Here is a 14047-nt window from a genome sequence, read left to right as displayed (position 1 = left end):
TTATTTAATTGGAGCAAAGGTATCACGGCATTTTCTGATCTGGTAACTATTTGGATTGAAGCTTTCTAGGAAAGGAGAGCACAATACCCCCAACCAATTTGTGTCTCTTGCCTCTGCTTTTACAAAATCATAATTAATTCTTAGCTAACGTTGGGATATGTACTCATCAATTCTTATCAACACACAGAAAAGAACAGGAGAAAAAGACATACAGTGAATTGGAAGAGAAACATTTCTCACCGTGAGATTTGGTTAAAGACCAAGGAGTCCATTTTCCTTTGGCATCTCAGATACAATGATCTCAGACAAAAGTGAATAAATCCCACAATTCATTAACCAAATTAATCATTTTACTTCTTGAGTGACATTTTGAAAATGTACTTTATTTGTTTATTAGACTTCTAGAGAGAGATACTCATATGAAATAAAATAATCCTGCTGTTTTGTTATGGCTGTCAGGGGTTTCGTGAGCCAACATTTCTGATCTGTACAGCATTTTCAACCCAACATTTTTTCATGAAGCCAATTTGTCACAACCAATAGTTTGCATGGAAATGTATCCGTTTTGATACAATTTTCATCAAGAAAGTGTTGCAGGTCAAAAAAAGGAATTTCTGATCAAAACAAGAGAACTTCTCCCTCTCTCTCCCAGGTTTTGTCACCAAAGTGTGCTTGCATTCCAATGCAAACTGAAAACAAATTATGAAAACTCAAAAATTCTTCATGAACCATAATTTTAATAATAGTCTCTTTTGTAATGGGGCTTTATAGACTTAGAACAATACCATTATACAAACGGTCACAAAGGCGAAATACAACAGTAATTATTTTTTGATGGGATTATATGTCTGAATTGTGTGACTAAGTTTTGCATGATTAGACACCTTGGCTACGTCTAGACTGGCATGATTTTCTGCTAATATTTTTAACGGAAAAGTTTTTCCGTTAAAAGCATTTGCGGAAAAGAGCATCTAGATTGGCACGGACGCTTTTCCGCAAAAGCACTTTTGGCAGAAAAGTGTCAGTGCCAGTCTAGACGCTGTTTTGTGCAAGAAAGCCCCGATCGCCATTTTCGCAATCGGGGCTTTTTTGTGAAAAACAATACCTCGTTGTCTACGCTGGCCCTCTTGAGCAAAAGCATTTGTGCAATAAGGCTTTTGCCCGAACGCGAGCAGCATAGCATTTCCGCAAGAACACTGACAATCTTACATGAGATCGTCAGTGTTCTTGTGGAAATTCAAGTGGCCAGTGTAGACAGCTGGCAAATTTTTCTGCAAAAGCAAATGCTTTTGTGGAAAAACTTGCCATTCTAGACGCAGCCCTTGGGTAAAATACTGAGTCCACTGAATCCAGTGGCATAGTTTCCAGTGATATAAATCAGGCCAGGATTTCATCACTGGTGTTACACTAATAATTTGGATTCATCCTAAAGTGTGCTGACCACCCATTTATGTCAGGGTGGGAATTTTGCTTTTTGGAAACTCTCAGGATTGGGCTTGACATTTGAGACATGGAGGAAATGCAAATGAGAGATCCCCAGTCTATATTCACATCTGCATCCAGCAGCCCATATTTTTAACTAGTCAGAATAAGTATTGAATAACATGTTTTTTTTATCAGCTGAATGGACGTGGTTTCTCTTCTTACCTATCCAAGATTTACATTCAGGTAACTCCACCAGAATCCATAATAATATTTGTACTATGTTCTTATGTTCTTATGTACTTTACAGCAATTTAGTAAAAGGAAAATCAGGCCCAGTGTTTCCTTTGGTCTTCACTTTCTGAATTTGCTACAGAGCACTTCCTATGCATAATTAGTTTACTTGTATCTTTACTTCATTCCCAGGGCTCACAACATTGTGGAACATCCTAGTCTAATAGAATATTTATAGGACTTCCTGTTAAGCTAATGGTTACACTTTTGCCTACATATCCCAGGAGCTCTATCACTCCAGTCTGTTCTACTTCTGTCAAAGACACAATGAAATGGGAGGTGCCTCATGGAAGTGGAGAAGATATGCCACTTGCATTGTTCCACGTGGTTTTAAAGGGACAATCTCATTTTATGTGTTCTTCCATTAGATCATCTTTTCCATTCACCTGCAATACAAAGAGTTCATAGATATTGAAGATATTGGAAATGTCTTTTAAAAACAATATAGTTTTAATAAAATAAAATAATAATAACATAAAAAATATTTTATTATAAAATAAAATATTGGATTTTAATAGAAAGCGATAAAAATGTGTGTGTAAATATATATAACTATGCAAGTTGTCTTCTAAGCTATGCGGCAGCACAGAACAGCAGCTACTTAATGAGCCCTGCCCGGCCAGGTATTCAGTACTCTCACAAAGAGCTACCTGGCTGGGGGAAGGAGCACGTTTACCTCAGTGACAGCAACAGTTCCCTGCTGAGGACTGAGCAACTAGTCTCGCCCATCTGGTAGGGAGGGGATGTGTCCCTACTGGCTGAGAGAGATTCGCTGCTCTGTCCTCATCAGCGAATCTCTGCTGTCACTGAGGGAGCTGCTGCTGTCACTGAGGGAGAAGTGTGTCTCCCCCCACCAGGCAACTCTGTGTGCGAGTTCTGAGCCCCTGGCAGGACATGGCTCATTAAGCAGCTGCAGGGCTGTGCTGCTGCACAGATGAGAGGGAACCTTGACCTATAGGAACAAATCTTGAAGACAACGAAGGGACTAGAATTTGAATTGTAATATGTATCCATTTCTAAATTCACCATTAAATCAAAGGCTTTCCATTCAAGGTATTTTTAGATAACATGCACTGTTCATGGAGAATAAGTCCTTCAATGGACATTAGCAAAGATGGTCAGAAATGCAATTCTATGCTTAGTTCCTTAGGGCTGCAGAGCCATGTGTTTAAGGTGTTCCATAACCATCTCTTTGTGAAGTAGGCTGCTCATCAGCGTTTGAGCTTTAGCTGTCACACTTCTCTAGTGTTATCTATTCATTCTTTAACTCATTTTCTAGTAGACAGTAGTCCACAGCACAATAACTAGCTTCATAACTACTAAGTGGGTCCCATCTTGGCAGTCCCAGCAGACACTAAAAACAAAGTAAGAACTGAAAACATCTGTTTCCTCTTTTTTCTCCCCCCTTCCTCTCTTTCTACTCCTTTTTCCTGAACTGGTTCAGCCATCCATAAAACTTCAGAAACACGCTGCAGGAAATTGCTTGCTGTGATAAATATTTCCTACAAACCTTCAGCAGAAATGCATGATGATGGAATCAGCATATCTAAAATGAAGCCAAAACCAAAGCAGGGAAAAATTTCTCTTCAGTTCATCTCTTATATGGGTAAGGTGCTTTTTTTTTTCAAAACTGAATTGTTATCACTGATGTGTTTTCAGACTTATAAAGATAGCATGTATACCACTATATAAGCCTTCCCTGTGATCAGTTGAATACTGAGAAAAGAAGTGCTAGACATTCACACATGTGGAAAAGATAATACTTCCTTCTTCGTTTTAAACTACACTGTATATGGGGCTGCAGTTATATTGACATATAGCACTAGCTCTTTTACTTAACTTTATTGCCACATCATTTATAATCTTTAATGTTATAATTTTTGAATTATTGCAATGTTGTATTTTATGACATTTGCAATTTTTGCTTGAATTTGAGGCATTCCTATAGCATGTAAACCAGGCTTCTGCTTGCTATTTCTATCATATGCTAATGTCTCTTCATTAGGCCTGTATGATTATCTCATGTTAAGCACTGTACAGTATCAACTTCCTAAGTGGCTTAACTGAAGGACAAAAATGTGTTTATAACATTATAATCCTTGGACCTTCTGAAAGACAACACATGATAATGCTTTTGGTTGTAGTCCACCTATGTTGTGACAATACATTTTATCTGATAAATTAGTTCCTGATTCAAATTCAGAGCTAGTGTGTAAATAAGCGTACGGGAGTCTAGGTTGGTGTAATTTACACCTTCTTCCAGTCCCTTAGTTTCTAAGTGGCAATGGTTTAAACTCCTTTAGAACCAAACGCTGGTGTGTTAAAAAATACCTGGCTGTGTCCAGACTGGCCAGTTTTCCAGGAAAATCAGCCGCTTTTCTGGAAAAACTTGCCAGCTGTCTACACTGGCCGCTTGAATTTCCTCAAAAGCACTGACTTCCTACTGTAAGAAATCAGTGCTTTTTGCGGAAATACTATGCTGCTCCCATTCGGGAGCAAAACAAAACTTTTGCACAAAAGGGCCAGTGTAGACAGCTCAGATTTGTTTTGCGCAAAAAAGCCCCGATTGCGAAAATGGCAATCGGGGCTTTTTTGCCGAAAAGCGCGTCTAGATTGGCCATGGACACTTTTCCACAAAAAGTGCTTTTGCGGAAAAGCATCCGTGCCAATCTAGATGCTCTTTTCCGAAAATGCTTTTAACAGAAAACTTTTCCGTTAAAAGCATTTCCAGAAAATCATGCCAGTCTAGACGTAGCCCCTGTATATACCAGTTCAAGATGTTCTAAGGAAATATATGTAACTATTCGACCCCCTTCCGCCCATTTTCCTGGACCTTAGCCTCATTTTTGGATGATGCACAGTCCAGCACTTTTCTTTTTGGCACTTGAAGCTCCTGAAGGAATTCTGCACCACTGCATAATGTAGAATTTTGCAGAAATTAATGATGTGCATGCAGAATTTCCTTCTCCCACAGAAATTGGCTGCAGTGCTGCTGTCTCCACTAAGGCCACCAGACCTGGAGGTGCCCAGCTCAAATACAGAATACACTGGCAGTGGCTAGAGGGTTCCCGACAGCTGCAGTTCCTTTCAGGCCTTGAGGCAAGGAAGTGATGTGTATAAGAAACTGTGTAAGCTCAGGACCAATATCAAGCTGTTTCTCCCTCTCGATCTTTGGACTCTGAGGGGTAGGGGGCAGGCATCTGACAGATCACAGCTGGGCTCCTGACAGGAAGGGGCAAATGTCTAGGCTAGGGGGGCCTTGTGGCTAGGCTCTGTGGGGAAAGGGATGCACAATGCTGGGCTAAGGGACCCTGTGGCTGGACTCTTGGGGAAAGTGCAGATCAGGGCCGGCTTTAGGAAGTGCAGGGCCCAAGCTACAGGGCAGAGTCCCACCTTCCAGCCAAACCCACGAGCCAATTCCCCTTCCCGTGGCACACAGAAGCCGCTGCGCTCTTCCGGGTTTAGGGTGCAGGGCTCTCTGGCTTTAGGGCGTGGGGCCATATTCGAGGGAATCAGGCAAATTGGCCTAATGCTGGCCCTGGTGCAGATATCTGGGTTAGGGGGCAACATGGTTGGACTTGGAGGACGGTGTCTGGTTGTGGGTGTCTGGCCCCCTGGCTAAGTTCGGGGGGCGGGGGGCAGCAGTGGGAGAGAAACAGGAACTCGGTTGTCTTTAACTCTACTCAAGAGGAGTGTGTGTGTGTGTGTGTGTATGTGTGTGTGTGTGTGTGTGTGTGTGTGTGTGTGTGAGAGAGAGAGAGAGAGAGAGAGAGAGAGAGATTACAGACATATTTGCTGACAAGTATTTTGAAATAAAATACCAAAATAATTGAAACTGGTATGGTTATGTAATGTTATTCTGACATAAAATTTGCAGGATTTCCTGGATTTGTAAATATTGTGTGCAGAATTTTTGGTGCAGATTTTCTTCAGGAGCAATTTTACAGAAAGCATTACACAGAGGCAAACTTCAGGACTATTGGAAATAGTCATCATTTGCATTTGCACAACTTGTAGATTTGATCTTGTAGGCTAAGTAACGGTTTAAAAAATTGGAAGTGCCCATTCTTTAAGATGTTACACATTTTTCATCTTTAAGACCCACAAAAGGTGTGATAATGTCTAGTCGCAATATTTAGCTCTTTAGTTCAAACTGGACTGATCACGGGGAACTATTTAAAAACAATATTCACAAAGCTAAGAAACAAGGCTATGCTGGTTAAAACAAGCAAACAAAACAAAACAAATAAAAAGAGGCTGTCCTGGAAGGAAAGGGAAGATAGCTATTTAAAAACAAATAGAGAAAATAGAAAGTTGGCATCCATAAATATGAATTATAATCTAGGAAGTACAGAAATTTGATAAGGAAAGCAAAAGTACATAAATAGACATTTTTGGCCAGCAGAGTTAAAGACAATATCCACTTATGCTGTCCACACTGAAAGATGGATGTTGAGAGCATTTAGAGAACAACCATGAGAATGATTAAATGATTGAGAAACATGTTTTATACTGAAAGTCTCAAAGTGCACCATCTATTTAGCTTATCAAAGAGAAATTTAAGAAATGATTTTGTAACAGTGTACGGGTACCTTCACAAGAAACAGAAATTTGATAATAGTTGATCTTCAAACTAGCAGACACAAGTTAAACAAGAACCAACGTCTGGAAATAGAGACTAAAATAGATATAAGGTGCAAATTGTTAGCAGTGAGAGCAATTAATCATTGGAAAAATTTACCAAAGGTAATGCTACCGTATATCACTGGAAAAATTTAAATCAAGTTTGGATATATTTCCTAAAATATATATTCTAGTACAAGAGTTCTCAAACATTTTGTTTCAGAGGCACTGCCCAACATGCTTTAAAAACTCCACAGCCCACCTGGGCCTCTATTGATTTTCTGCATATAAAGTCAGGGCTGGTGTTAGTGGGAAGCAAACAGAGCAATTTCTTGGATTCTTAAGTCACGGGTGCCTGTGAACCTAATTTACTCCAGTTTCAGCTTTAGCTCTGGATTTCAGGGCTCAAGGGCGCCATGAGTCAGCAGTGGAAAGTGTAGTTTTGGCTTTCTGCCGTGGTCCCCTACAAGTCTAACACCGGCCCTGCTTGTCAAACCCCTGAAATCTGCTTGCAGCCCCCCTAGTTTAAGCACAGCTGTTGAATTTGAATTAGGAACTAATAGAGGTCTTGTGCCCTTTGTTATACAAGAGGTCAGACGAGATGATCACAATCACAAAAACTTTTATAAGTTCTATTCACAAACATTACCAACTGCCTTGTGATTTCTGTCCTTTCATGCTTCCTATATAAAGGGACATTGTTATCCTAACATTTTAAATTGATAAAATTCAGGATAGAGGAATGCTTTTTGATAAAGAAACCTTTAATTAATGTGTCCTGATTTTTTTTTATAATAAATCTATCTAAATATTCTTGCTTCCTTTTTAAAGGTCTTGTCTTTCAAAGAACAAAACAGATATCAGACAAGATCACAAAGAGAAAACAGTTTCTTGCCATTTTAACCAGAAAGGACACTCTCTCAATGACTTAACCACCTGCATTCTGCTACAAAGACCTTTTACATCTGCACTTGAAAGGGAATCCTCTGAACTGTCATTCATGTTAAAATTCGACACTTGCCAACAAGGACTTAACAAACATTTGAACTATCTCACCCATTACCAAGACAGTTTCCCCAATTATCACCTCTAATACCATTAACTCACAAACATCCCACTCTCCCTACCTCTAATATCATCAATTCACAGACACTTACCTTCCTTCCTTCCGCCCCCCCCCCCCCCCCCCCGCATCCCTCTATTGTTCTGCAATGTGATTTGTCCTTTTCATATTTGTTCATTTTTTTTAATTGTATCCTTTGGTATATATGGTTGTGACTACTTTCTTCCACTATTTGATCTGAGGAAGTGGGTCTGGCCCACGAAAGCTCATCATCTAATAAACCATCTTGTTAGTCTTTAAAGTGCTACATTGTCCTGCATTTTGCTTCAACTACCCCAGACTAACATGGCTACATTTCTATCACTATTAAAATTTCACTCTGTGTAGCTGTAGTTATGTTGAAACCAATATATTAGAAAGGCATAGTGGGTGAGGTTAATATCTTTTACTGAACAACTTCTGGAGTACGTGCTAACTACTTATGCTAAACAATCTATTCCACCTTTTATTTAACTATGATGCTAGGAATAACTTTCCCAGACCTGAAGATGTTTTGTGCAGCTCAAAAGCCTGTCTCGCCAACAGAAGTTTTGCCAGTAATAAATATTTTCAACACCATCTTGTCCCTTTAAAGTTCTCCTTAAGTCAAAACTGATGAGGATGAGGATAAATAACAGATGTAAAATTAAACTTTTTAAAAAAATCAACAAGTCCAGATAGCTTGCATTCTAGAGTTTTAAAAGAGCTGGCCAAGAACTTCACTAGAATATTCATACTGATGTACAATAACTGAGTTTTGCTTGTGAAAGGACTCTGAAAGGTTTCAGGATTTGGGCCACTGTTAACAGAACAACAAAAAGCATAGGAAATAGGATGTTCCACATAAGCAGATAATTTGTCTTTGTCCATCATCTAGGCCAGCTTTCAAAGTGTGTTCTGCAGGTACCAGGGGTCCACAGGCTATGTCTAAGATTTCCAAAGGTGTCCACATCTCCATTCAAATTTTGTAGAGGCCCTCAAATGGTCAAGATTGAAAATCACTGATCACTTCTCCAGAAGGGGCCAGTAATTGTTGCTTTAGAGAAAGTCAATTACATAACACTATATAAGAATGAAAAATGCAAGTGACTTCCTTACTCTGCAGGCAATCATCTTAGATCCTAAAACATGTGGAATGTTTGCCTTTTTTCAGCTTTATTACCAACCAATTTTAATATAGGTAAAACAAAATATTCACCCAGATCTTACCCAATGCAAGAGAGGGGAAGGAAAAGAGGGTGAGAGATAGAGTTGATCATATATGTGACATTGATTTAATTTTTTTTCCAGACTTTATATACAGAGATGAGAAGATGATTCTGCTTGGTTAGCCATGTCTAAAATAGGTTAGTTTTCTGTGTGTATAGAAGCATTAGAAAATTAAAATTAGGATTAGCACATGATTGTTCAGAAAGCATGAAATCCTTTCAATTAATGAGGTTTGGAAAAGCCTAAATGTCTCTTCCCCACCCTGCTGTGTTGTATAATTCATTCGCCTAAAATGGAACCTGACTTTAGCAAGCAGTAGCATTAAAAAACTGTTTTTTAATTTCATTTGATCAAAAAGGACATAATTTGGAGTGTTGAACAAATATTTCATAAAGAAGAAAGAACGGAGCTTCCAAATAGTGCACTGACACAAGTTGGGGTGAAGCAGCTGCTGGGATTAGAGGAGAGAAAATGTCTGTTCCCTTAGGAAGCCCCGCCTTTAGTTATCTGTGACTTAAGCCTTATTCTCAGAATGTACAGGATTTGGTAGAACTAGCAAGGAAAGAAAGAATGAAACAAAGAAAGCTTCGGTATTAGAAACTTTTGGGCAGCCTTTTTCTCCATCCTGGCCCTTTCAACTCCCTTTCCCTGGCATGTCTCCTCTACCAGCAGTTCCCAACCACCAGTCTGTGGACCAGCACCAGGCTGTGAACCACAGGTTGCCAGGACTGGGCTACATCACCCAGCGCCTCCCTCCCTCCGCAGCTGTTGGGAGAGATGTGTCCTGCCCTGACTCACAGCCAACCAGCACTGGGCGTGGGCAGGGTTTCCTCCCAGCTGTGGAAGAGCAGTTAACTGTGTGGCAGGAGGACCATGCGGCAGGGCTCTTGGGGATGGGAGGCTCTAAGAGGCAGAGGCGGGCCCTGGGGGCCCTGGGAATGAAGCTAATACTGGGGGGCTTTGGAGGCAGGGTTAGTACTGGGGAAATCTAAGGGATTGGGGCTGACACTGAGAGCACTGGGGTGTCTGGAGTGGGGAGCTGGCACTTGAGGGCACTGAAGATGGGGATAATATTGGAGACTGGGGGCTGGCACTGGGGGCCTGAGGAGCTGTGTGCAGTGGGCCTCTGGGAACAGGAAGCTGGCACTGTGGAGTCTGATGGGGGGGGGTTCTAAGGGGTGAGGGGCTGGCACTGAGGTGTTTGTGGAAGGGGACTATCACTGGGGGGCTCTGAGGGTGGGAGGCTGGCTCAGAGGGGGGCTGGGTGCCGGGGACTCTGGGGTCAGTGGCTCGCACAGAGGGATAGTAGAGAGGTGCTCTAGGGCTTAGGGCTGGCACTGAGGTGATCTGAGGGTCATGGGTTTTTATAACACAGACCGGCAAACCCATTTCACAAATTTTTGGTGGACCAGCCACATTTTATTTGAATATGCACATAAAATGTGCACATAAAATGTTGCACATAAAATATGCACATAAAATGTTGCCAGTCCACCAAAAGTTTGTGAAATGGGTTTGCTGGTTTGTGGTATAAAAAAAGTTTGGGAATCACTGTCCTACAGAAAGAACCTGACTGATCCAGCTTGCACCTTTTGGGGATTCCTCCTATTATAGGCTAATTCCATAAGAGGAAATCTCGTCTCCTTTTATGTCACCTGAGTAATATCAATAAACTAGGCAAATACAACTTAGATGGGGCTACTATAAGGTGGGTGCACAACTGGCTGGATAACTATTCTCAGAGAGTAGTTATTAATGGTTCACAATCCTGCTGGAAAGGTCTGTTTTGGGACCGGTTCTGTTCAATATCTTCATCAACAATTTAAATATTGGCATAGAGAGTACGCTTACTAAATTTGCAGATGATACCAAGCTGGGAGGGGTTGCAAGTGCTTTGGAGGATAGGGTCATAATTCAAAATGATCTGGACAAATTAGAGAAATGATCTGAGGTAAACAGGATGAAGTTTAATAAGGACAAATTTAATGTGCTCCACTTAGGAAGGAACAATCAGTTTCACACATACAGAATTGGAAGCAACTGTCTAGGAAGGAGAACTGCAGAAAGGGATCTAGGGGTTAAAGTGGACCACAAACTAAATATGAGTCAACAGTGTGATGCTGTTGCAAAAAAAGCAAACATGATTCTAGGATGCATTAACAGGTGTGTTGTGAGCAAGACACGAGAAGTCATTCTTCCACTCCACTCTGCATTGATTAGGCCTCAGTTGGGAGTATTGTGACCAGTTCTGGGCATCACATTTCAAGAAAGATGTGGATAAATTGGAGAAGGTCCAGAGAAGAGCAACAAGAATGATTAAAGGTCTAGAGATTGTGACCTATGAAGGGAGATTGAAAGAATTGGGCTTGTTTATTTTGGAAAAGGGAAGATTGAGAGGGGACATGATAGTGGTTTTCAGATATCTAAGGGTATGTCTACACTGCCACCCTAGTTTGAACTAGGGTGGCTAATTTATGCATTTGAAGTTGCAAATGAATCCCGGGATTTAAATATCCCAGGCTTCATTTGCATCTTGCCGGGCGCCGCCATTTTTAAATCCCCCTTAGTGCGGACTCCATGCCCGCGGCTACATGCGGCACGGAGTAGGTAGTTCGAATTAGGCTCTCTAATTCGAACTACCGTTACTCCTCGTGGAAAGAGGTGTACCGGTAGTTCGAATTGGAGAGCCTAATTTGAACTACCTACTCTGTGCCGTGTGTAGCCACGGGCACGGAGTCCGTACTAAGGGGGATTTAAAAATGGCGGCGCCCAGCAAGATGCAAATGAAGCCCGGGATATTTAAATCCCGGGCTTCATTTGCAACTTCAAATGCCTACATTAGCAACCCTAGTTCGAACTAGGGTGGCAGTGTAGACATACCCTAAAAGGATGTCACAAGGAGGAGGGAGAAAACTTGTTCTTCCTGGCCTCTGAAGATAAAACAAGAAGCAATGGGCTTAAACTGCAGCAAGGGAGGTTTAGGTTGGACATTAGGAGAAAGTTCCTAACTGTCAGGAACTTGCTTAACATTCTTAAACACTGGAATAAATTGCCTAGGGAGGTTGTGGAATCTCCATCTCTGGAGATATTTAAGAGTAGATTAGAAAAATGTCTATCAGGGATGGTCTAGACAATTCTGGGTCCTGCCATAAGGGCAGGGGACTAGACTCGATGACCTCTCAACGTCCCTTCCAGTCCTAGTATTCTATGAGACATATTGAGGACCTTGACCCACTTTCTCTGCATAGCACTTAGATGTTATTAAACCAGAAATGGAGGAGAATAGCATATTATGGACAAGTGAGAAGAGTTCATAAGCAAGGGTCTACTTGGAAATGTTGGTTTGAGAATTTTGTTTGGGTTTTTGTTTGCTTTTGGAGAGTAGAGATGGGAGAAGAAATATTAGGCTGCACCAGATAGCTCAGAATAAATGTAATGGGACACACTTTCAATGCAAAAACTGACAGATAGCTTGGGAATGGAATCCATGTATTTTACTACCTGTGACTTCTTTTTCTAGAATTGAAGGAACTTAAACCATCAGATCTAAAATAATTCCTTTTCTTCATTACAAGAAAATTGCAGTCATGATTGTACATATGTAACCGCTAAAGGGCAGATTCAAACCTGGGAGCTCAGAAAATGAATGAAGGAGCCACTACAGCTTGAGCTATAAAGCCAGCTGGCTCTCAGATTAGGCTGTCAAGGTCACTCATTCTTATCTCTCGCTGTACGTGGTCTAAGGGCCATTACATGGGACAGTGAACCACACCCCATAGGTGTGTGTCTTACACATATAATCGATACGTATCTTCAAATAAATAAGTAGCAGTGGCATAGTGAATTCCTATTTGCTAATGCTGTTTGTGAAAGAAATTGAGTTGAATCCATGCCCCACATTGTGAATGATGTTTACCTTTATAAGCATGCTAGCCATACTGCATTTTTTATTAAGTTATTTATGTGAGACGGATTCAGCCAATAGCATATGTTGGACCTGATTCACTTCGCTCCAGTCAAGACTATGGAGTGAACACCAGTGGGAAACTGGCGTCAGTGTCAGATGACAGAGAGGTTGGTAATGCTTACAAAACATTTACAATTACTAGTTAAACACTAGTTAAACACACAAAGAAGTTGAAGCTGGTTTGGCTCAGGTTGGCCTACCCCTACAGACACTAAAATCCAGGTCTCCATTATGACTGTTCAAATGAGTTGCTATACTGTGGCAGAGTAGTGAAATCAAGATTGCAGTGGTTTGTTCACTTTGTAGCATGAGCAACTCATCGAGTGAGTTATCAAGCTCTCCCACGGATTGGACGTTTTAGTCATCGTAGTGGTACTATATGTCTGACCATTCTCACTGTAATACAAACAATTGTCAGCTAAATTAGAGCTTCACAATGGAATAAAGTAAATCATTACCTGTTAGTTCATGAGACAACTGCCTATAGAAAAAAAGAACAGGAGAACAGTTAATTTTCTTTCTTTAGTGCTTCTTAGAAGTAGACCCCTGCTTTAGTATTATTGACCTGCTTTTGCTCTTTTACCTTTTGGGTGAGGCAGGGGGCACTTTTCCCCCTTCTCCTGATGCATGCAGACTCGATATGAATTAGAGTTACCCATTATCAGTAAGCCAGCGGTGCTCTGCAGGTGTTAAATGTGAGTGTGTGTGTGCCATGAAAGCATCAGTTTAACCCTAATTAATAATTAAAATGTCTTTAACATTTCTTGATTTCTTTTTCACTTTATTATCATTCCCAAAGATATCATCCTACTCTTTATAATTAAATGAGTGGGATTTTAAAAGTGCCTGCATTACAATTTTACATGTCAGAAGATCAGTCATTGCATCCAGTAGAAGCCCACTTTTTAGATTATAACCAGGCCATTTGAATTAATTACCTATGGAAAGTTGGAAGGCAATGTTTTCAGGATTGGCGTTTAGTTACCATCAGCTAAGAAATTGTTTTTGCTTTAGAAGTTACTAAATTGTTTACTTGTGCTTTTCCAGCTGGCTGTAATCACCTGTGGTCCCTTTCCTTATATTGGGTTTTAAACTCTTTGGGCCAAGGTACTGATTTTTTCTTGTATGTTTACATGGTGCTTAGCACAACAGGATCCTAGCCCATGACTAGAGTTCCTAGACTCTACCAAAATGCAAATAAATAATAAATTCTGTATTAATGGTACTGTAATTTCACTGAAGCCCCACACCATACACACACAGGCTCATCTGTTCTAGCTAAAAATGAACACTTCATACAAATATGTCAGCCTTCTTTCTCTCATGGCAATGTAGTCCCAAATGTGATTATGTTCAGCCACGTTTGGTTGGAAGGCCGTATTTACCCAACATTCCAAATCTCAAGGGGCTTGGGATTTAGGAGGCGGTTC

At 40.7% G+C, this 14047-nt stretch overlaps 1 long non-coding RNA gene across 1 annotated transcript in view; it reads left to right on the top strand.

Moving 5' to 3' along the window:
* The first annotated feature begins 3174 nt into the window (after nucleotides 1-3174).
* LOC102449085 (uncharacterized) overlaps nucleotides 3175-14047 on the top strand; it is a 67320-nt gene continuing 56447 nt past the window's right edge. The window contains exon 1 of the long non-coding RNA XR_331264.4: nucleotides 3175-3322. This is a non-coding gene — a long non-coding RNA (uncharacterized LOC102449085). The remainder of the gene's footprint in view (nucleotides 3323-14047) is intronic.

The sequence above is a fragment of the Pelodiscus sinensis genome, chromosome 4, assembly GCF_049634645.1.
Source record: "Pelodiscus sinensis isolate JC-2024 chromosome 4, ASM4963464v1, whole genome shotgun sequence".
NCBI classification, from domain to species: Eukaryota; Metazoa; Chordata; order Testudines; family Trionychidae; genus Pelodiscus; species Pelodiscus sinensis.
This window is presented reverse-complemented; position numbering and strand designations above follow the sequence as displayed.